Genomic DNA, 22,462 nt, shown 5'->3' with positions numbered 1-22,462 from the left:
GCATGTTGTACCTTTTTTAGTAGTGGAAGGGAGTAACACATGATGCTGTTTTACAAAATCATTGTTTTACAATAATCTAGAAAGCCACTTCTTCATTCATCAGTAGGGCCTTTCTCTTGGATTCTGTATGAAGATCAGTGTTTCTGAAATCCCAACCAATTATTTTACTCTTTTCAAGTTTCTACAGTGTTTTTAATGCCTATAGACCTAGGTTCTTGGTGTTCATAGCAAAGAAAGGGCGGGGGGTGGCAGGTTACAGATAAGATGAAGTTATTTGCAACTTTTGGTATTCTATCTATTTATCCATCTGTCTATGTATCTATGATCAGGTCACTGACTAAGAGGCAGAAGAAAATCAGAGATTTTGTGAAGGATTTGACTGGCTTTTTTTAATAAAAACTTTGTGCTTGAGGTGTTATGATATATGATATAAATGTGACAAGAGATTTGTAAACAGATCTGGTGACAATTTTATGAGCTAAAATGAAATACCATGAATTTGAGATAGAGCAAAGGGAATTGTGCCAACATTACTCATTATCGTAGCTCATAATCCACTTACATTTGTAAAAATATAAGAATTTTCAATAAAAATAATGCTTCAAATATTTTGTAGTAATCAAATCCAATTATGTTTATGGAAGTGATTTGTAAATTATAAAGTCATTTATACATTTTGGTTGTTATTAAGCCTATAATATGATAAGGAGGCAGTGGTTTGACCAGCTGACTATTTGTCTCACCTAGGGAGGGGTAACAACATACTGACTTGGGGCCAGCCTCCAAATTTAGATGGGAATGGCTTGGGATGCAGCTGGACATCAGATCTCTAGGTAATTCTAATATGCATTTAGGATGAGAAGCCTATTTTGAGTATGCAATATGTCTAAGTAATTTACCTATATTATTTATAATCCTTTTAATGACTAGGAGTAATTATTAACATCATGAGGGACTTGAAAATCGAGAAGTTAAAAATAAATTCCAGGTTTGTAAATGGTTAAATACGAAACCAGGATTTGATCCCAAGTATATTTGCCTTCATACATAGCCCTGGCGTTTTGACTATATCATACAACATATGTGATAATAAAACAATGTACATAAGAGAACTTATGTTTTCTGGATAAAAATAAATATAAAAGATTTCTAAAGGCAGGCCTTTGTTAAACATTTTAGGATGGTGTGAAATGCTCAATAATTATGGAAAGTCATTTGTAAAAATCTATAAAAAGATTATCTTATAATAACAATAATTGCATGCTTACCTTATGATGATCCACTCCCAGGCACTGCATTTGTGCTATTTCATTTACTTGTCACAGCAACTTTAAGAGACAGATGCTACAATTATTATTTTGCAAAATGAAAATATTTTACAAAAAATGCTTGGAGGGTTACTCAACTACCTGAAGAATACAGACAATCAATGGTAGAACTTGATTCAAACCCATCAGTTGGAGTCTGACCCTATTCTTTTTTAACGAAGTATTGTATATTTATGGACCTGTCCTAAGGAAGTAATACTGAATAAAAAATAAGCTATGTGCATAAACATACTTACTGCAATTTCTTTCTTAATGGTAAAAAAGTGGAAAAAACATTTAACAACAGTGCAATAGTCAAGTAAATTATGGTAGATAATTGCTGTGGAATATTATGTACCTATTGTGAACAATGTTTACAACAATTAAAAATATAAACAAATGTGGCCAGGCATGGTGACTCACACCTGTAATCCCAGCACTTTGGGAGGCCGAGGCGGACGGATCACGGGGTCAGGAGATTGAGACCATCCTGACTAACACAGTGAAACCCCGTCTCTACTAAAAATACAAAATATAAGCCAGATGTGGTGGCCGGCGCTTGTAGTCCCAGCTACTGGGGAGGCAGAGGCAGGAGAATGGCATGGACCCGGGAGGCGGAGCTTGCAGTGAGCCGAGATAGCGCCACTGCACTCCAGCCTGGGCTACAGAGCGAGACTTCATCTCAAAAAAAAAAAATTATATATATATGTGTGTGTGTATATATACATATATACGTATATATGTATTTTTTTACATATATACATGTGTATATGTATATATGTATATATACATATATACACGTATATATACGTATGTGTGTATATATACATTTGTATATATACATATATATATACACGCGCACACACACACACAAATGTTTATTAGGTCACCTCTAGTTCTGCATAGTATGTAGGAAACTATTAAAATAGTGTCTTCTTCACTTGCAACAAGAAAAATCTAGATAATTGGTGGAATCATAACTTTTTTTGAGCCCATCAGAGAGCTGAGGCTAGTAAACCTGAATCATGTTTAAAGATTCCAAAGATGGACAAACCCCTCTAAGTAGAGACAAGACATGCAATATGTCTGACCTTTGATAAAGCATGGGAGATAGTGTTGGCTGCCTTACTAATCACTAAGAAGATACTGACCAACCTTTTAATGGATTTTAAAAGGCCAAATGGGTGCTGATTTGTTCTGGAGCCCCAAAAGAAGGGTAGTTCAAACTCACTTGAAAGCATTTCTTTATGCGTATATACTATGTACTCATTTAGTACAATGTATGCAATGCATGATACTGGTAAAAGCTTACTAATTTGGGTTTTGCTGTAATTGGATTGATGGGTGATAAGAGAAGGGAATCTGTTTAAATGAATTAGGCATACATTTTACCTATCATTAACATTATTGTCTATTATATTATGTGAATTATAGAATTTTTTTGATTTTGGCATTAGCTGTTAATAGATATTATGCCAACTTCAGGTAGCGGAATTAGGGTACCTGCCTTGTCAAAGAAAGAATATTGACTTTTGTTTAAACTATTTTTTTCCAAATTCATCTGGAATAGAATTTGAGATTCCATAAATACCTGTAAATATGTACATTCTAGGTTCCCTGATTTCATATTTTGTAATAAATTTTTTCAGTTCACAAGGAAAACAGTCATACAGTAAGTGAAATGATTGTTTACTATTTTAATTGCAACATGCAAGTTGTGATTTGGCTCCATAACCAGCTAATTATCCATTGAATTAATTCTGGAACTCCTTAGTGAATTTCAAAGAACTGCCGTATCATTTTTCAAATATGTCACTTCTTTAGTGGTGAGTGAAATCATTTTACATAACATTTAGCACTAAAGCCTTTCTTTCAGGAAGGCTAAAATGAGCCCCTCCCCCCTTCCCTGGTTTTATTACATTTATATGATACAAAGGAGAGGTGTATATACAGAAATAGAACCCCCAAAAGGAAAATCTCTCTCTTTTTCTCTCTTTCCCTGGTTCTTTCTCTCTGGTTCTCTCTCGCTCTCTCTTTCTCTCTCTCTCTCACACACACACACAAAGACACACATACACATGCTCACACACTATTGTATCAGCATGTTTTTTTGAACTAAAGCTTCCTTAACACAAATTTCAAATAATAGCTTTTTTCTGCTATCCATATTCAATATTTAGAGATGGTGAGATGCAGCAAAATCCAATGACAGTAAGTTTAGTTCTTCACACTCATTGCATCTGGGAGACAGGTTTGAATTAATTTTGACTGGTATGAAATAAATCTTCAGAATAAAATGGAATTGACTGTGCCTGTGTTTTCACAACTCTTTTTAGGATGAAATTTGACATTTTTCCCTCTCCTGGGGGTGGCAGTTTACTTACTGCTGGTTATTATTGCTGTTTAATGAAACTTTGAGTTTTCAAATACAGAAACTAATTACTATTATTATTTCAAGAGATTTTCATTTTCCCCTCCATTTCCCTCCCCCCTCCACACTCCATCCCTTATATGCAATGTGGGAGAATAGAGTTACATTCATTTGCATTGAATAGCAGGCTCTGGCCATAAGGTATTTCATAAAGTACAAAGTAATTGAAAAGAGTGTTAAGTTTACAGTTTCTCAGGAACCTAGGACCCCTTTCTAACCTAAAAAACTAGGATCAAGCTCAGAGAAATATATCAATGACATGAGTCTTCCCTTCTGGGTTCTCAGATGACTCTTTAACTAGCAGAAACTAAATACATCCTGTGTTTCTTTGAGCTGACAATTTAAATTCTAATTCTGGCTACTCATCTTTGAAGAAACAGGAGGCACCCAGCTAGATCCCTGCACATAATTGGACCTAAGTCAGTTTCTGCCTGTAATTATGTCCCCTGAAGTCAGATGGTTTAAACCGGAGCAGGGCCATGTTTTTGGCTTCTTTGCTGGATGCTTTTATTTTTGGAATAAAAAATGTTGTCAAATTTCTGGGATATATATATATATAATGTTATATATACTATATATCATGTTATATATATAATGTTATATATACCATATATCATGTTATATATAGTATATATAACAAATATATTTAAAACATAAATATAATTAATATTTAAAACTTGGCTGTTAAACCATAATAATTGGTAAATTGGAATCAGACATAAGAGATGTTATGATAAACATAGAAAAATATAAATGAAACCAATAAAAACAATTCCTACTATTGGAAACAAGCTATTATTGGGAAAAAATGACCACAGGACTTAATTAGTATCTACATAATATAGACTAGAAAACCATGCTGAAAATATATACTTGGAACAGTAGGCTGAAGACTTTTGATGTGAGCTGGAGAGTACTCAAGCCTAGCAATTAATTTTATTAATATTAAATTACACTGTTAAACATGGGTAGCCATTCCCCACCAGCAGAGATGTCACACGCCTGCTTTAATTTATAGTCTTAGAGAAGAATTTTGATGAAGCCCCAGGATAACCTTTTCTCCATGTCACTTGGAAAATTCCACAAATGGGAATAAATCATATAATAAAATAAGGGAAAGTGTGTCAAGCTGGGGAGATGAAGGGAGGGAGGCAAGACAGGTAATGAGCAGCATACAGTTTAGGGGAGAGAGGAAAAGAGAGAGAAAGAGAGAATGAAGGTGGCATATTGTCTTAAAATTCTAGCAAGATGGATTGGCGTGTTTTCCTCTTAGTTTTTGTTCTAGTCATTGCCCTTACTTTAACACCCACTGAGTACTCATTAAGACATGTTTTCCACTCTGTGGAGTTCAGATATAGTTCTTTAATTTTAGTTTAAAAAATCTAAGAATCTAATCTCTTCTAAATAATGGGGACTGGGAGTATTTCTTTTTTCCTTTTTTTTCTTTTGAGACAGAGTCTCCCTTTGTCGCCCAGGCTGGAGAGCAGTGGCGTGATCTCCGCTCACTGCAAGCCCCGCCTCCTGGGTTCACGCCATTCTCCTGCCTCAGCCTCCCGAGTAGCTGGGACTACAGGCACCCGCCACCACACCCAGCTAATTGTTTGTATTTTTAGTAGAGACAGGGTTTCACCATGTTAGCCAGGATGGTCTCGATCTCCTGACCTCGTGATCCACCCGCCTCGGCCTCCCAAAGTTCTGGAATTACAGGCATGAGCCACCGCGCCCGGCAACTGAGAGTATTTCAACTCCAGTACACGTTATGTCACAGCCTATCTCAATATATGGTCAGTGCACTAAACTGAAGGTAAATAACATGACTTAATTTCTGCTTATTCTGAGAGTTTTCTAGATCGGTGGTCTTACAGCCCTATTTTTATTCACATTATGGATATCTATATCTATATCTGTATCTATATCTATACCATTTATATCTCTATAAACCGGGGGCAGGGCCATGTTTTTGGCTTCATAACCAGCTAATTATCCATTGAATTAATTCTGGAAATCCTTAGTGTGTGTGTGTGTGTGTGTGTGTGTGTGTGTATGTGTGTGTGTGTGTATGGGTGTGTGTATGTTTTCTTTTTTCACATCAACTTTTAAGTTCCAGGGTACATGTGCAGGATGTGCACGTTTATTACATAGGTAAACGTGTGCCACAGTTATTTACTGCACAGACCAACCCATCACCCAGGTATTAAGCCCCACACCCATTAGCTGTTCTTCCCGGTATTCTCCCTCCCCCTGCTCCCCCCAACAGGCCCCAGTGTGTGTTGTTCTGCCCCATGTGTCCATGTATTCTCATCGTTCATCTCCCACTACAGTCTTATTTTTATCTTTAAAAAAATCTTGAAGGGCATTCAATTAGGAAAAGAGGAAGTCAAATTGTCCCTGTTTGCAGATGACATGATTGTATATCTAGAAAACCCCATTGTCTCAGCCCAAAATCTCCTTAAACTGATAAGCAACTTCAGCAAAGTCTCAGGATACAAAATGAATGTGCAAAAATCACAAGCATTCTTATACACCAATAACAGACAGAGAGCCAAATCATGAGTGAACTCCCATTCACAATTGCTTCAAAGAGAATAAAATACCTAGGAATCCAACTTACAAGGGATGTGAAGGACCTCTTCAAGGAGAACTACAAACCACTGCTCAAGGAAATAAAAGAGGATACAAACAAATGGAAGAACATTCCATACTCATGGGTAGGAAGAATCAATATCGTGAAAATGGCCATACTGCCCAAGGTAATTTATAGATTTAATGCCATCCCTATCAAGCTACCAATGACTTTCTTCACAGAATTGGCAAAAACTACTTTAAAGTTCATATGGAACCAAAAAAGAGCCCGCATCGCCAAGTCAATCCTAAGCCAAAAGAACAAAGCTGGAGGCATCACACTACCTGACTTCAAACTATACTACAAGGCTACAGTAACCAAAACAGCATGGTACTGGTACCAAAACAGAGATATAGATCAATGGAACAGAACAGAGCCCTCAGAAGTCATGCTGCATATCACAACTATCTGATCTTTGACAAATCTGACAAAAACAAGCAATGGGGAAAGGACTCTCCATTTAATAAATGGTGCTGGGAAAACTGGCTAGCCTTATGTGGAAAGCTGAAACTGGATCCCTTCCTTACACCTTATACAAAAATTGATTCAAGATGGTTTCAAGACTTACATGTTAGACCTAAAACCATACAAACCCTAGAAGAAAACCAAGGCAATACCATTCAGGACATAGGCATGGGCAAGGACTTCATGTCTAAAACACCAAAAGCAATGGCAACAAAAGCCAAAATTGACAAATGGGATCTAATTAAACTAAAGAGCTTCTGCACAGCAAAATAAACCACCATCAGAGTGAACAGGCAACCTACAGAATGGGAGAAAATTTTTGCAACCTACTCATCTGACAAAGGGCTAATATTCAGAATCTACAATGAACTCAAACAAATTTACAAGAAAAAAACAACCCCATCAAAAAGTGGGTGAAGGATATGAACAGACACTTCTCCAAAGAAGACATTTATGCAGCCAAAAAACACATGAAAAAATGCTCATCATCACTGGCCATCAGAGAAATGCAAATCAAAACCACAATGAGATACCATCTCACACCAGTTAGAATGGCGATCATTAAAAAGTCAGGAAACAACAGGTGCTGGAGAGGATTTGGAGAAATAGGAACACTTTTACACTGTTGGTGGGACTGTAAACTGGTTCCACCATTGTGGAAGTCAGTGTGGTGATTCCTCAGGGATCTTGAACTAGAAATACCATTTGACCCAGCCATCCCATTACTGGGTATATACCCAAAGGATTATAAATCATGCTGCTATAAAGACACATGCACATGTATGTTTATTGCGGCACTATTCACGATGGCCAAGACTTGGAACCAACCCAATTGTCCAACAATGACAGACTGGATTAAGAAAATGTGGCACATATACACCATGGAATACTATGCAGCCATAAAAAAGGATGAGTTCATGTCCTTTGTAGGGACATGGATGAAGCTGGAAACCATCATCCTCAGCAAACTATTGCAAGGACAAAAAGCCAAACACCACATGTTCTCACTCATAGGCGGGAATTGAACAATGAGAACACATGGACACAGGAAGGGAAACATCACACACCGGGGACTGTTGTGGGGTCGGGGGAGGGGGAGGGATAGCATTAGGAGATATACCTAATGCTAAATGACGAGTTAATTGGTGCAGCACACCAACATGGCACATGTATACATATGTAACAAACCTGCACGTTGTGCACATGTACCCTAAAACTTAAAGTATTTTTTTAAAAAAATCTTATCCAAGGGGCCAGGCATGCTGGCTCATGCCTGTAAACCCAGCAACTGGGGAGGCCGAGGCAGGCAAATCACTTGAGCTCAGAAGTTTGAGACCAGCCTGGGCAATATGTCAAAACCCCATCTCTGAAAAAAAAAAAAAAAAAAAGAAAGAAAAGAAAACTTTCCAAGGGCATTCTGGTTACCTCTAAAAATACTGAATCTCTTCTGTATCCTATTATTTCTCCTCAAAAAGAAATATAAGAGAAATCATTGTTGTCATATTCTAAATTAAGCAATGGATATCAATAACCACTTAGCCTGTTTTGACTTATTACCTATTTATGTTTTTAGCCACACAATCTAAGCCATATTAAGTCTAAGTCATGTAAAGTCTTTCCATTTGAAACACAAAATTTATGAGACACTACTCTTGATGTTTCATATTTTTACATGAGTAACTTTACGTGAATAAGGAAAATGTCTTTTTCAACAACGTGAATTTTAGATAAGACTTTGCACTGAATGTGTTTATATTGAACTTTGAGGTAAACAAGAAGGATTAAAGTTTTCTGGAAGGAAGAATATATCAGACACTGAATCATCAACAGTTTGGACTGATAACTGTAAAGGTCCAACATAAGAAATGAAAAAAAGCTTGTGAGCCAAAATTTTTCTTGGAATTTAACCATTTATTAAAGATATTAACCATTTGCCAAAATATACAAAAATATTAGTGTGGCAAATGTGTGTAGTTAGGTTTTCAAACTAGACTATATTACCCATCAAAACTCAGACCCAAAGTAATTGTTTTACTTCCTTATTTTCCAGATTTACTCTTAAAAAAATGGTTTTAATAAAAGTTTTGTCACTTGTATAGAGGTACAAGTTGGTGAAACAGTATTTGGAAAGCTTTTCAAATTTAATAAATGGAAAAAAAGAGAGGGAAGTTGTGATATAAATCTAAACAAAATGGTTTTGAAGAGGCTGGAAAAATAAATCCAATACAGGTGAAATTAGTTGTTCTGAAATCTGCTAACAAATGAACTGTACTTGAGGCTTTGACCTTTGGACTGACCCTGTGGCCAAACCATAAGCCATTTTTATATTGTGCCCCCATTTGGATCAGTACTATCTCATAAAAACAAGTATATTATTATTCTGTGGGTACCTTGGATGCAGGGCTGGCATAAATCAAATTTCCTGTGGTTTCTGATCCTCTTTTCAAATCAAATTCTTAGGTGATAAAATATAAAATGACCTCTTTGTCCATTTGAGCTGGGCTGGAGAGAAAAGATTAGAAGGGAAGTGAGGGGCTAAACTTGACATTCTCTTGTCTGCACAGATCCTAAGCTATACCATCCAGGTGGCACGGCACTGGAGGAGAGCCTTGTTGCAGCTAAAACCTCACATACCAGAAGATATTTACTTTTGTTTTATAAAATTTGCAGTTGGAATAATTATGGCTCAGGATATGTAGTAATTTCCTACCTCTCATTGGCTGGAAGGTTACTTAGGCCATGATAAGCCTTCCACATTTCAGAGAAGGAAGAAACTCTAAACACTGAAAATATCTGATAGTCATTCTGCAAGAGGTGCATTATACAAAGCAATGCATAATATGTTTATATCTATGGTAATACACAAGGTTCCTTTTAATGTATTTGAGATTTTTCAAGAGTGCCAGGCCATCCCATTTAGGACAGCCAACATCAGCATTGTCCTTGCCTGAATGGATCATTCAAGTCTGCAGAAGTTTTGTTTTATTGTCTCTTCATACATATCTGTAGTGGATACTCTGGGTATAACCCAACTCTCATTTCAAGGAAGACTTGGTGTCCCAGCTGCTGGGAGTGCTGACAGTAGACAGCTTTCAGATGTCAGCACTTCAGGGAATTGTCTCAGCTGCAGAAAGCCACTTTCCGCAAGGTTATGTCCTTCCTGGGATGGCTCACGTGCAGTCTAGACAACTCTGGATGGCCATTCTAACTCAAGAACTGCCCAGGCTGACACTGATATTGGGACTGCAGGTAGCTTCACTTCCTACTCTGCCCAATCCGGCTTTCTTCCCTTCCCTTCCACAAGTGTTAGTGGATGCTCAACTGTGTGCTCAACTGTCTTCAAATCTGCTTGCTCAAAAAACACCCAACCTATGGCAGTATCTTGCCATAGTTTTTATTCACTTCAAGGCCTCTGGGCAAAGACGAACTTTGACAAGAAAATTATTACAACTTCTGGATGGGATATCAACCTGAGCATACCTGTCTAAGTACTTCTACCCAGTGCCTTAAGATGATTCAAATAATGTCCAGTAAGATATAAAACTAAGAGAAAACACTCATCATAGGTAGATTCTAGAGATAAGTGACAAGTTCATATTATTAGCTTAATATAGAATAATAGAAATGTAATCATGATCCAGAAATGCAGGGCAGATTCAGTATTAGAAAATGAAACACTACTAATATCCAGAGTAATATATCAAAAGAGAAATATGATATGATTATATTACAGATGCAGAAAAGCATTAAACATAATTTTACATTGATTTTTAATTTAAACAATCATAAATGAGAAACAGAAACAAAGTTTCTTAATTTGATAAAATATATTTACTAGGATCCTAAAGAAAACGTCTGACATAATTGTAGAGCTTTTAACTTATTAAAGTTAGAAGCAAATCAATTGTATTAGTTTTCTATTGCTGCATAACAAATTATTACAAACTTAATAGCTTAAAACAGTATTTATTAACTCACAGTTCTATGACCAAATACATTGGATTGAAGATTTACATCTAAAAAAACTCATTCTTATCCATCAGAAATAACCAAGTTATACTATAGTAGATGGAAAATATACAATAATTTAAAAATATTAACTGGGAAATAACTAGAACAAAATGTTATTTATGAACATGAATATCTGTATGATTTGGGACATATTATTTTTAATGAGAAGAACATTCAATATTGAAAAGATAATTAGCTACAAATTATTTACATATTTATGAAAGAAGAAGGAAATCTTCAGTTATTTATGGAACATGAATCAATAATTTTAAAATTTATATAGAGAATTTAAGTTCAAACATTATGAAAGAATGGACCCAAACCAACAGACTTCTCTTCTTTTCTGGGAAGAACATAGTATAAACAATATCTTTAAAAAATTAAATACATTGCTGAGCTAGAAAGAAAAAAAAATGAAAATTTTCAGGTGCCAGTAATAAAGCTTAAGTACAACCAGATGCTGCTGCAACCCAATGGGATGTTCATCCTAGCTATAACCATTAATGCCTGTAGAAAAGGTTAACATACAACTATAAGTAATAATTTTCTACATATATTGCAGACAATTAAAATTATAATTTCAGTATAAACCTACTTTAAATAGCAAAAAACCACCAAAGAGAGTATTTTTAAGTATATATATATATATATCTACAAAGCTTTTATGGGAAAAATTAAACAACTTTTTGAAGGTCATAAAAATGAACTAAAGATGAATAAATATCCTATGGTGAGGAATACTGATATCATAAATATCTTTTTACAAATTAATGTCATTACAAAACTCAAACTGATGCAATGCTAATAGGCAGAATTGTAAGGATTAAGTAGCCAAAAAAAATTTTAAGACAAAAAAAAAATAAGAGCACAGAAAAATTTGCTGAACAGAACTTCAAGGCTTGCTATAAAGTTTATGCTAAATAAAATAACAGTATTGGCACAAAAATAGAGAAAGCAATGGAACAGAAAAGAATATCTAAAATTATATAGACAAAAACTTCAAGATGAAAATAATATACATTATTCAATGAAGAATGTTTAGTTATTTGGATATGCATGTGAAAGATGATAGAACAGATTCATCATATAATATATGTACAGTAACCAACCAAAAAAAGAAAACACGGCGAAACATTTAGAATGATAATAGCTAACATAGCATGCTGAATGTTGTACTAACTCTTTCATTTTGTTAACACATGTAAACCTCAGAACAATTCTGTGAGGTAAGTATTATTATTAATATCGTCATTTCTTTTTTGTCATTACAGACAAAGGCACTGAAACACCGAGTTGACTAACTTACCTGATTCTTCAAAAGCAATGAGGTGATTTTGAAAGAAACAGACTGGCTCCAGAACCTATGTGCTTAATCACTGTATACACAGAACTATCCCCACTAGTGTATCCTCCCAGTAGACATAGCAGAATACATTTGTGACATCATAATAAGAAATGGTTCCTTAGGAAAGGCACTAATACTTGAAACAATGAGGGAAAATATAGATATGTATCAAAAATTTAAACAACTATTTAACAAAAGACTACAGATTCAAGTGAATGAGAAGCCTCAGACTTTTAAGTATGACCTTTTATCAAGTAAAATGACAAGTTTATGAAGAATTCCCACAATGAAAAAAAGGTGACGCTTACAAAGAAAAAATAAGTAGATAATTTTAAAGGGAGGAAAAAAGAGTCCTTGATAGATGTCTGAGTATTACAGCACCACAAAGGGAATTACAAATCAACCGTTAATGAGATACAATTTTATACTCATCAAATTATCTAAAAAATGTATAAACTAATAAAACTAAGTATATAGCCAAGGAGATGGGGAAATAGATCATTGCATATTATAGGCAGTTGAAAACAAACATTAGAGTCTATTCTGGAGAGCAATTCTACATTAGCTAGTAATGCTTAAATATGCATACCTGATTATCTAATAATTCTGTTCCTTGGAATAGACCTGTACTCTCTAAATATGGTAGACACCAGCCACATGTAGCTATTTAAATTATGTTTATTTAAAATTTATAAAATTTGGTGTTTTAGACATGAAGTCCTTGCCCATGCCTATGTCCTGAATGGTATTGCCTAGGTTTTCTTCTAGGGCTTTTATGGTTTTAGGTCTAACATTTAAGTCTTTAATCCATCTTGAATTAATTTTTGTATAAGGTGTAAGGAAGGGATCCAGTTTCAGCTTTCTACACATGGCTAGCCAGTTTTCCCAGTACCATTTATTAAATAGGGATTCCTTTCCCCATTCTTGTTTTTGTCAGGTTTGTCAAAGATCAGATGGTTGTAGATGTGTGGTATTATTTCTGAGGACTCTGTTCTGTTCCATTGGTCTATATCTCTGTTTTGGTACCAGTACCATGCTGTTTTGGTTACTGTAGCCTTGTAGTATAGTTTGAAGTCAGGTAGCATGATGCCTCCAGCTTTGTTCTTTTGGCTTAGGATTGTCTTGGCAATGTGGGCTCTTTTTTGGTTCCATATGAACTTTAAAGTAGTTTTTTTCCAATTCTGTGAAGAAAGACTTTGGTAGCTTGATGGGGATGGCATTGAATCTACAAATTACCTTTGGCAATATGGCCATTTTCACAATATTGATTCTTCCTACCCACAAGCATGGAATGTTCTTCCATTTGTTTGTGTCCTCTTTTATTTCATTGAGCAGTGGTTTATAGTTCTCCCTGAAGAGGTCCTTCACATCCCTTGTAAGTTGTATTCGTAGGTATTTTATTCTCTTTGAAGCAGTTGTGAGTGGGAGTTCACTCATGATTTGGCTGTTTCTCTGTTATTAGTGTATAAGAATGCTTGTGATTTTTGCACATTGATTTTGTATCCTGAGACTTTGATGAAGTTGCTTATCAGCTTAAGGAGATTTTGGGCTGAGACAATGGGGTTTTCTAGATATACAATCATGTCATCTGCAAACAGGGACAATTTGACTTCCTCTTTTCCTAATTGAATAGAAGCCAAAATTGACAAATGGGATCTAATTAAACTAAAGAGCTTCTGCACAGCAAAATAAACCTGCTTCATCAGAGTGAACAGGCAACCTACAGAATGGGAGAAAATTTTTGCAATCTACTCATCTGACAAAGGGCTAATATCCAGAAACTATAAAGAACTCAAACAAATTTATGAGAAAAAAACAAACAACCCCATCAAAAAGTGGGCGAAGGATATGAACAGACACTTCTCAAAAGAAGACATTTATGCAGCCAAAAGACACATGAAAAAATGCTCATCATCACTGGCCATCAGAGAAATGCAAATCAAAACCACAATGAGATACCATCACACACCAGTTAGAATGGCGATCATTAAAAAGTCAGGAAACAACAGGTGCTGGAGAGGATGTGGAGAAATAGGAACACTTTTACAGTGTTGGTGGGACTGTAAACTGGTTTAACCATTGTGGAAGACAGTGTGGCAATTCCTCAAGGATGTAGAACTAGAAATACCATTTGATCCAGCCATCCCATTACTGGGTATATACCCAAAGGATTATAAATCATGCTGCTATAAAGACACTTGCACACATTATGTTTATTGCAGCACTATTCACAATAGCAAAGACTTGGAACCAACCCAAATGTCCAACAATGATAGACGAGATCAAGAAAATGTGGCACATATACACCATGGAATACTATACAGCCATAAAAAATGATGAGTTCATGTCCTTTGTAGGAACACGGATGAAGCTGGAAACCATCATTCTCAGCAAACTATCGCAAGGACAAAAAACCAAACACTGCATGTTCTCACTCATAGGTGGGAATTGAACAATGAGAACACCTGGACACAGGAGGGGAACATCACACACCCGGGCCTGTCGTGGGGTGGGGGGAGGGGGGAGGGATAACATTAGGAGATATACCTAATGTTAAATGATGAGTTAATGGGTGCAGCACACCAACATGGCACATGCATACATATCTAACAAACCTGCATGTTGTGCACATGTAACCTAGAACTTAGAGTATAATGAAAAATAATAATAATAAAATTAAAAATGTAGTTATTCAGTCTCACTACCCATATTTCAAGAGCTCAGAAGCCACCTGTGCCTAATGGAAACCATATTGAACAGCACAGATCATAGAACAGTCCCATTATCACAGAAAATTCCTATTAGACTGGTATGGACCTTGAAGAAACTCTAATACATGTGTTTCAGAAAATTAATAAAATGTTGCATATTGTGGCTCTGGTTGTGATTACCAAAACAAACAAACAAATAAATAACACAAAACAAAAAACAAGAAAGGAAAGAAAGGAAATTATCTAAATGTTTATCATATATAATAGATAAATTAAGATGTATTTATAATAGCGTATATGTTAAAATCAATTAATTAGATCTGTATATGAACATAAATAAATCTTGAAAAGTATCATTTTTGAAAACATAGAGTTATTTGCACACTGTGATACTGTTTAGCAGAATTTTTTAGAAGTAATATTAGCTTTATTGCTTTATCCTGTGGTTAAAGTGTGAGGTGAATACACAGTAAATTTATAGCAGTGAAATCTCTGGGAATAAGAGGACAAGGGGAGGGTGGAGTGAGGACAGGTTTGTGGTTCTTTGATTTTATTTACAATGCTTTAATCTTACAAAAATTAATGGCATTATATGGATTTTTTTTTATTATTGGTGGTGGGACCATTAGTATAACATTAATTATTCTTTGTATTTGTACAAACTTTTAAAATAATAAACATAATATTGATTTTATAATTACAAAGAACCACAATAAAAAGAGGATTTCTGCTTCCTCTTAGGCTGGAGAAGTTTTCAAATGAGAATTTCTCCTCCCCTACTAATGAGAATAAGCCAACTAAAAAAAAAAAAACTTGTTTTTTCTTCTAAGGTCATCAGAGAGCAGAGTTTGCCAAAAAAAAAAAGAATGAACTAAATATCAAAAATGACTATCTCTACTCTATAAAAGAATGGACACAGGATGGCTTTCATGCTTGGCTGGTTACCTCAAAGAGAATTAAGTTGCAATAGATAACAAGAAAATGTAGATGATATAATTGTCTGTATAGAATATCCTAAATAATTTACCAAAAAATAATCATAATTACTAGGTGAATTTAGCAGTCTTAAAATACCAAATAAATATAAAAATATATTGTTTTTCTATATAGTAACAATGAATAATTGGGAAATGTAATAAAATTACAATATGAAAATACTTTCTAAAACCATAATGTAATTAGACATTTACCAAATGTCTACTTGTCTACCAAATGTCTCTCTACTTTTATACTGAAAAGTGGGAAACATTGTTGAGAGAAATTACAGAAGACCTAAATAAATACAGATACATATCACACTCATATATTGGAAGACACAATATTATTAAATCCAACTCCTCAAGTTGGGGTAGAGATTTAGTACAATCCATATCAAAATCCTAGCTTGCTTGTTTTTTGTAAAAATGGACAAGATGGTCTGTAAAACATACAGAAATGTAAAAAGACTAGAATAGCCAAAACAATCTTGAAATGGAGGAACTGAGTTCGAGTACTTACTATATCTGAATTTTATTATTACAATAAAGCCACAGGAATGAAGACAGGATATAGGCTCATAATTGTTGGGATGAAAAAGAGACAGAGACAAGGGGGTGGGAGGCATGGCTCCACAGCAACACAGGTTTATTGGAGGAAGATACTTGCAGAGGGGGACAACAGCGAGTGCCAAAGCCCAAGCCCCACTTATAGACGAGGGCAGTTATAGGTCTGGGTGGGTAGGGGAGTGTTGCAAAATGGGACGGGGTGGTGTGGGTAGCTGCTGCTAAGAGAGAAATTTCCCATGGTCAGGCAATTAGTCCTGGGACCTGCCCAACAGGATGTTTCTCATGGCCCAGACCCAGTGGAATTTTTCACTCTGTCCAGGGTGTGTAAAATGGCGGGGTCTACAAGATGGCACAGGTTGGGCTAACATTCCTGTCCTTTACTTTAGTATAAAAGGAAGGGGACATGGCTGCTTCCTGCTGAATAGGGGCATTGTAATCAGGGTTCAGGTTTTAAAGTGGTAGGTGTTTGATTTCAGAGTCGCTTTCCTGGAGGCTCTGACAATGGACTTGGTGGAGGAGGAGGACAGTATCAATACATTTCTGGGTGATTGCCTGGATAAGAGAGTTCAGTCTTTGGGAGATGAAGTGAGATATAACATTAAGTATGCATTGGCCAATTGTTAGTCACAGAAGGAAAAAGATTAGGGGCCCAAAGAAAAGGGCAACCCACATCATCAATTTTAGAAGGGATTACCCTTGCCACTAGAAGTCTCTGACTTGATGTTGGATTTCTGTGGCCCTATCAAGGAGCCTGCGGGCTGCGTCATGAACAATGGCAGATTCATTAACATAAAAGCAGCATTCTTCTTGGAGATATATACATGTGTCCCCTTTCTCAGCGGCTAGTAGGTCTAGGGCTCACCAGTGGATTGCCAATTCCACATGTGGCCTTCAGTCATCCGGTGTCCCCCTCAAGGCAGGCACCTTGGCCAGCTCCCTAATCAAACCAAAAAGCTCTATACCACCACCTGTCTGCAAGTAGTCCTTGAGCTGGAACAGCTGGGTGAGACTGGGTCAAGCAGCATCATCCTGCCCCCATTTTCTGGAATTGCTGCTTTGGGGACAATTGCCTCCACAAAGTTAACAGCACTTCATTGGGTTGCCTATCAATTTTCTCTCTGGCAACCCCAGCCAAAATTAAATCAACCCATATCTGCATGTGGGTAACCTGCTGGCGCCCCTTCTTCTTCCATGAGGTGGTCCCCTGCAGAAGTGATGCTTTCCCCTTTTTTATGGCACATACCCCCAGTCCTGCCAATGGCCCTCTGCTTCCCTGAGGGCTGCCATGGCAGTAGTCACCTCATGTATGTGACGCCCCACATATGGAGTGAGGACAGCAGCCCCTAATTCACATTCCAAGCTGTGTATCCGGGCCTCCAGGTGTTCTGCTTGTGTCTGGAAATCCCTTACCTGTACTGCATCCCACAGGGACTGAGCATGCACTTCCTGTATCACAGTCAAAAATGCCCATCCAACTCTGCTGGCAAAGGCGTGCTCCTTCTCAGTGCTCTATGCTTCCAGGTGCTTCAGTGCCTTCTCTATACTCACAGGGGACCCATCCACCACCACCCATGTTTTCACCAGAGCCCATCCTAGCAGCATGGCTCTGTATCCTGATGACTACATCAATTGTCAGGTTCCAATCTGAGCTGGGGCCTGAGAGGAGCTGGTGGACAGGTGGCAGGTAGCTGAAAGTACACTCGAGGGACTGTAGGCAGTTGGGACATGGCTTTATTCTGTCTCTCTCCTACAGAGTCAGCAGTGCAGTTATATTTCTCACAGACAAAAGAGGCTGAAAGCCAGATATGAGCTCACACAAACAGGTTACATTAAATGGCTACATAAATCTGATTACATAGAGCAGGGGTTTATGCACCTGCACTCGAAACCTGCTGTGTCATGCTGTACCAGATATCTGCCTCAGCCTACTCCTGACTGAAGCACAACCATTTTCCTTATACCCTCTTGGACATTTTTTCTTATTCTCCCATATTGAAAAGTTACCTTCAAGGACAGCTCTGGTGAGTGACTGATAAAGTATGTTAGTGGGGGAAGGAATGAAGGAAGTGTGATTTTGTAAAAAGGAAATAATGGGTTTTGTCCATTAACAGCCATTGTGAGTTGGAAGAAGGGCTAGGCAGGAGGAAGCATGAGAGAGAGGAGTTATTGCATTCCCTCCAGTGGATTTCCCCAACCTGAGTACATGTGAGTCTCGCTTACAGAGAGAGGTGGGGAGGAGATGGAAGAAGTGGGTGCCAAGATGGAAGGGGGGGTTGCAGAAAATCGCAGTGGATTTTTGAAGGCTGAGGAAGATCCTGTTCAGTGATTTATTTGGTGATTTTGATGATCCTGACATGGATTGAAAGTGAGGGTAAAGTTGTACAGGGATGGAGGTAGACTGCCCACCAGAGTCCCATGGTTGGGGTTGGAGAAAGATCTGCAAAAGCAGAGGGGGACCTGAACTGTGAGTGATGTCTGGGTAGAAATGAAACTTCCAGTGGGTGGTCTGAGGGAATTTGCCTGTATTAGGGATAGACCAGGAGTAAGGAGTCATAGGAGGGTAACAGCCCTGAGTTTAGAGTTTTGAAAAGAAAAAAATGTCTGTGGGGGGAAGGTGTTTAGATGGCCGAGGGTATAAAAAGTTTCAGAAAATGGAACAGCCTTATATATGAGGTGCAGGGTCATGCTAGACTGAGTCCAGGTGTGTAAGTCTCTGGGGATGGCAGGAAAACTGTTGGGTTTGTGTGGATAAGCATATTCAGCAACTAGAGGAGAGGGGAGACTGGGCTTGGCTGAGGAGGTAGTGCATTAGGTTGGCAAAGGGTGCCCAACTGTCAAAGGTTGTGGGTGGGGACTTAGAGCATCTCACAAACAAAGAAGACAAAGGGAGAAAAGGGAGATTTGAGTAGGAGTGAAATTTTGGAAGGTGATTTGCAACCATAGCTTCTGGATTAGTGTGAGAAATTGAAGTGGACTGTTTCAGGACATGGGAAAGGGGTACCAGGAAAGATCTGAAACAAGTTATCAAATGAAAGATTTAAAATTGGAGATGGAAAGTGTTATGGGCCAGGGCCTTTAGGGCTGACAACCTCTGGAATTCTTGTTAAGCGCAGTGATTTGAGGGAGGAAGAATATCTTTGGGGTAAGGAAATTTTTGGATGTGGGTCTGGTGCTCTTTTTAGTTTGGAATGGTGTATCCATTGTGGAAAAGATGCTAGATTTGCCACCATGGAAATATCTAGGATAACTTGGTGAGGACCCATTTACTTAGTTTGGAGAAGGGAGGAGGAGTCTGCAATCCAGACTCAGTCCCCTGGTTGCAGGGAGGGGGAGGAGTATTCAGAGGATCAGCCTTCAGGCTTGGGCAAGTAAGTGTTAGCGTAGTGTTTTATTAGATGTTTAATGAAGTGTAATGCTGGCCAAGTATCCCATATAGACAGAAGGGGAATAGAAAGAGATTCTGGAGGATAAAGGGGTGTCTGTACATGAGTTCAAATGGGCTTAGGCTGAGGGGCTTGCAGGGAATGGCTTGTAAATATATGAGGACCAATGGGAGAAGTGAAGTCCAGGCCATCTTAACCTCTAGGGAGAGTTTGGTCAGTTGCTGCTTTAAAAGGGCATTGGCCGGTGCAACTTTACCTGAAGATTGGAGGTGGTAGGGGATATGGAAGACTCATTTGATGTTTAGAGCCTCTACCAGCTGTTGGTTAACCTATGAAACAAATGCTGACCTGTTGTCTGGCTGGGTGCAAGAGGGGAGTTCAAACTGGGGAATAATATGAGTGAAGAGAATAGAACTGACAGTGTGTGCCTTTTTGGTGGTAGTAGGAAAAGATTTTGTTTATCCAGTGGATGTATTTACTATTGTCGGAAGATACTGGACCAGTTTTACAGGGGGCATGTGGGTGAAGTTGATTTGCCAGTCCTGTTCTGGCAGGTGTACTTGGGCCTGGTGTGTGGGGAAAGGAGGGGCCTCATGGTTCCCTGAGGGGGAAGTTTGAGTGCAAATCGAACAGACCTTAGTAGTACCTTTGAGATTGGCAGCCATGGTGGGACAATGTATGTAAGTTTTTAAGAGCTGGAGTAGGGGGCAGTAAGTGGCATGGAGTGCTTGTGTACATATGAAAGAACAGAGGGTTCCTGGGACTTGGGCAGGAGAATTTTGTTATTGAGATAGAACCATTCTCCTTCCTGAATGGCGCCAGCCTGGGAGAGTGAGGTTTGTTCCTCCTGGGTATATACAGGGTGTATGCTGGGAAAAAAATGGATAGTAGTCAGGGGATTTTAAGAGCTGCCTGCTAGGCTACGAATCCACCAAGGTGTTCCTCTTAGCAATGGTGTTTGTAGCCCGTTGATGTTCTTTGTAATGGATAATGGCAATCTCTAGTGGTAGTTTAGCTGCCTCCAGCAGCTTACCTATTAGCCTGCCATTTACTATTGGGGTTCCTTTGGTGGTCAGAAAACCTCTTTCCTGCCAGATTAGGACATGGGAATGTAGCATGTAGTATGCATACTTAGAGTCGGTGTACATATTAACCCTCTTTCCTTTTGCTAGGGTGAGGGCCCTGGTTAGGGCAACTAGTTCTACTTGTTGGGAGGTGGTATGGGATGGGAGGAGATTGGACTCCAAGAGTCCATTTTTTTTGTCAGTGATGGTGTAGTCTACTCAGGATGTGGTTCCTTAAAAGCACTTCCATTAATAAACCATGTAGGTGTCCCAGGTTAGGGGTTTCTTCTACATGCTGGAAAGGGAAAGAAAGGGAATCTAAAAGGTCCAAGCAAGAGTGAGACAGTTCAGAATTGGAGGTACTCATAGGAAGGAGGGTGGCCAGGTTGAGAGATTTGCATCTTTGGAAGGTGACTAAAGATTGATTATGAGTAAGGCTTATGAGTAAGGCATGTATTTGCTGTAGGCAGGATGGCAGTAGGGAAAGGAGGGAGTGATGGCTCATGAGTTACTGTAGGTTATGAGAGGATGCAACAGTAAGGTGTTAGTAGATGTTTAGTTTTTGTGCTTCTGAGGCCAGCAGCATGGCCACATCCAAAATCCTTAAACAGGATGGCCAACCTTGGATGACAGAGTCCGGTTATGTTGAGAGGTATGTAGTGGCTTGCGGGACATTGCCATATGTCTGACAGAGTAGCCCAAGAGCAAGGCCTTGGTTGGAATAAGCATACAGAGTAAAGGGCTTGGTGGGGTTGAGTAGTCCCAGTGCTGGGGCCATTAAAAGAGCATTTTTTCAGTTTTTTTGAAATGGGAGTTAATGGGGCAAGCTGGGTCCAGGGATTTTAGGATGGACCCACATGATGCCATGTAGAGTGGCTTGGTCAGTAAGCTGAAGATGGGAATTCACAGCTGGACGGATCCCACAAGGTCTAAGAAGGAGAAGAGGTTTTTCTTTGTATGAGGAAGGGACATATCCCAAATTAGCTTTTTGTCAGGTTGGTATGGCCTGAGATTGAGGGGTATAAACCAAAAATAAAATTCTAAGGCCCCCCAACCATCTAAATGGACTTCCTCTTCAGCCAAGACTCTTAAACTTCAACCTGAAAGACTGGTTCAAGCCATGAAGGGAAGTGGGGTTCAGACATGCCTCATTATACTTCTCTGGCATTAACATCAACACAGACTTTAAGTCTGATAAGAAACATCTTACAGCCTGTTCTCTCTGAAGCCTGCTAGCTAAAAGCTTCATCTGCAAGATAAGACTTTGGTCTCCACAACCTCTTATTGCAACCCAAACATTCCTTTCTACTGATCCCAGGTCTTTAGACAAACTCAACCAATTGTCAACCAGAAAATGTTTAAATATACCTATAGCCTGGAAGCCCCTGCTTTGAGTTGTCCCGCCTTTCTTTACCAAATCAATGTATTTCTTAAATGTACTTGATTGATGTCTCATGTCTCCCTAAAATGCATAAAACCAAGCTACACCCCAACCACCTTGGGCACATGTCGTCAGGACTTCCTGAGACTGTGTCAGTGGCATGTGTCCTCAACCTTGGCAAAATAAACTTCCTAAAT

The 22,462-nt window shown here is 38.1% G+C and overlaps 1 long non-coding RNA gene across 2 annotated transcripts in view; it reads right to left on the bottom strand.

Annotated features, from left to right (window-relative positions):
- The window catches only part of LOC134730805 (uncharacterized), a 139,334-nt gene that overhangs the window by 37,022 nt on the left and 79,850 nt on the right, over positions 1-22,462 (bottom strand). The window contains exons 1-3 of one of the 2 annotated variants that reach the window (XR_010112770.1): positions 12,144-12,263; positions 9,217-9,328; positions 1,269-1,328 (exon numbers count right to left, since the gene is read on the bottom strand). This is a non-coding gene — a long non-coding RNA (uncharacterized LOC134730805). Of the gene's footprint in view, positions 1-1,268; positions 1,329-9,216; positions 9,329-12,143; positions 12,264-22,462 lie in introns of those variants that run through there. The other variant, XR_010112771.1, reaches the window with a different exon arrangement.

The sequence above is a fragment of the Pan paniscus genome, chromosome 6 (genome assembly GCF_029289425.2).
Source record: "Pan paniscus chromosome 6, NHGRI_mPanPan1-v2.0_pri, whole genome shotgun sequence".
NCBI classification, from domain to species: Eukaryota; Metazoa; Chordata; class Mammalia; order Primates; family Hominidae; genus Pan; species Pan paniscus.
This window is presented reverse-complemented; position numbering and strand designations above follow the sequence as displayed.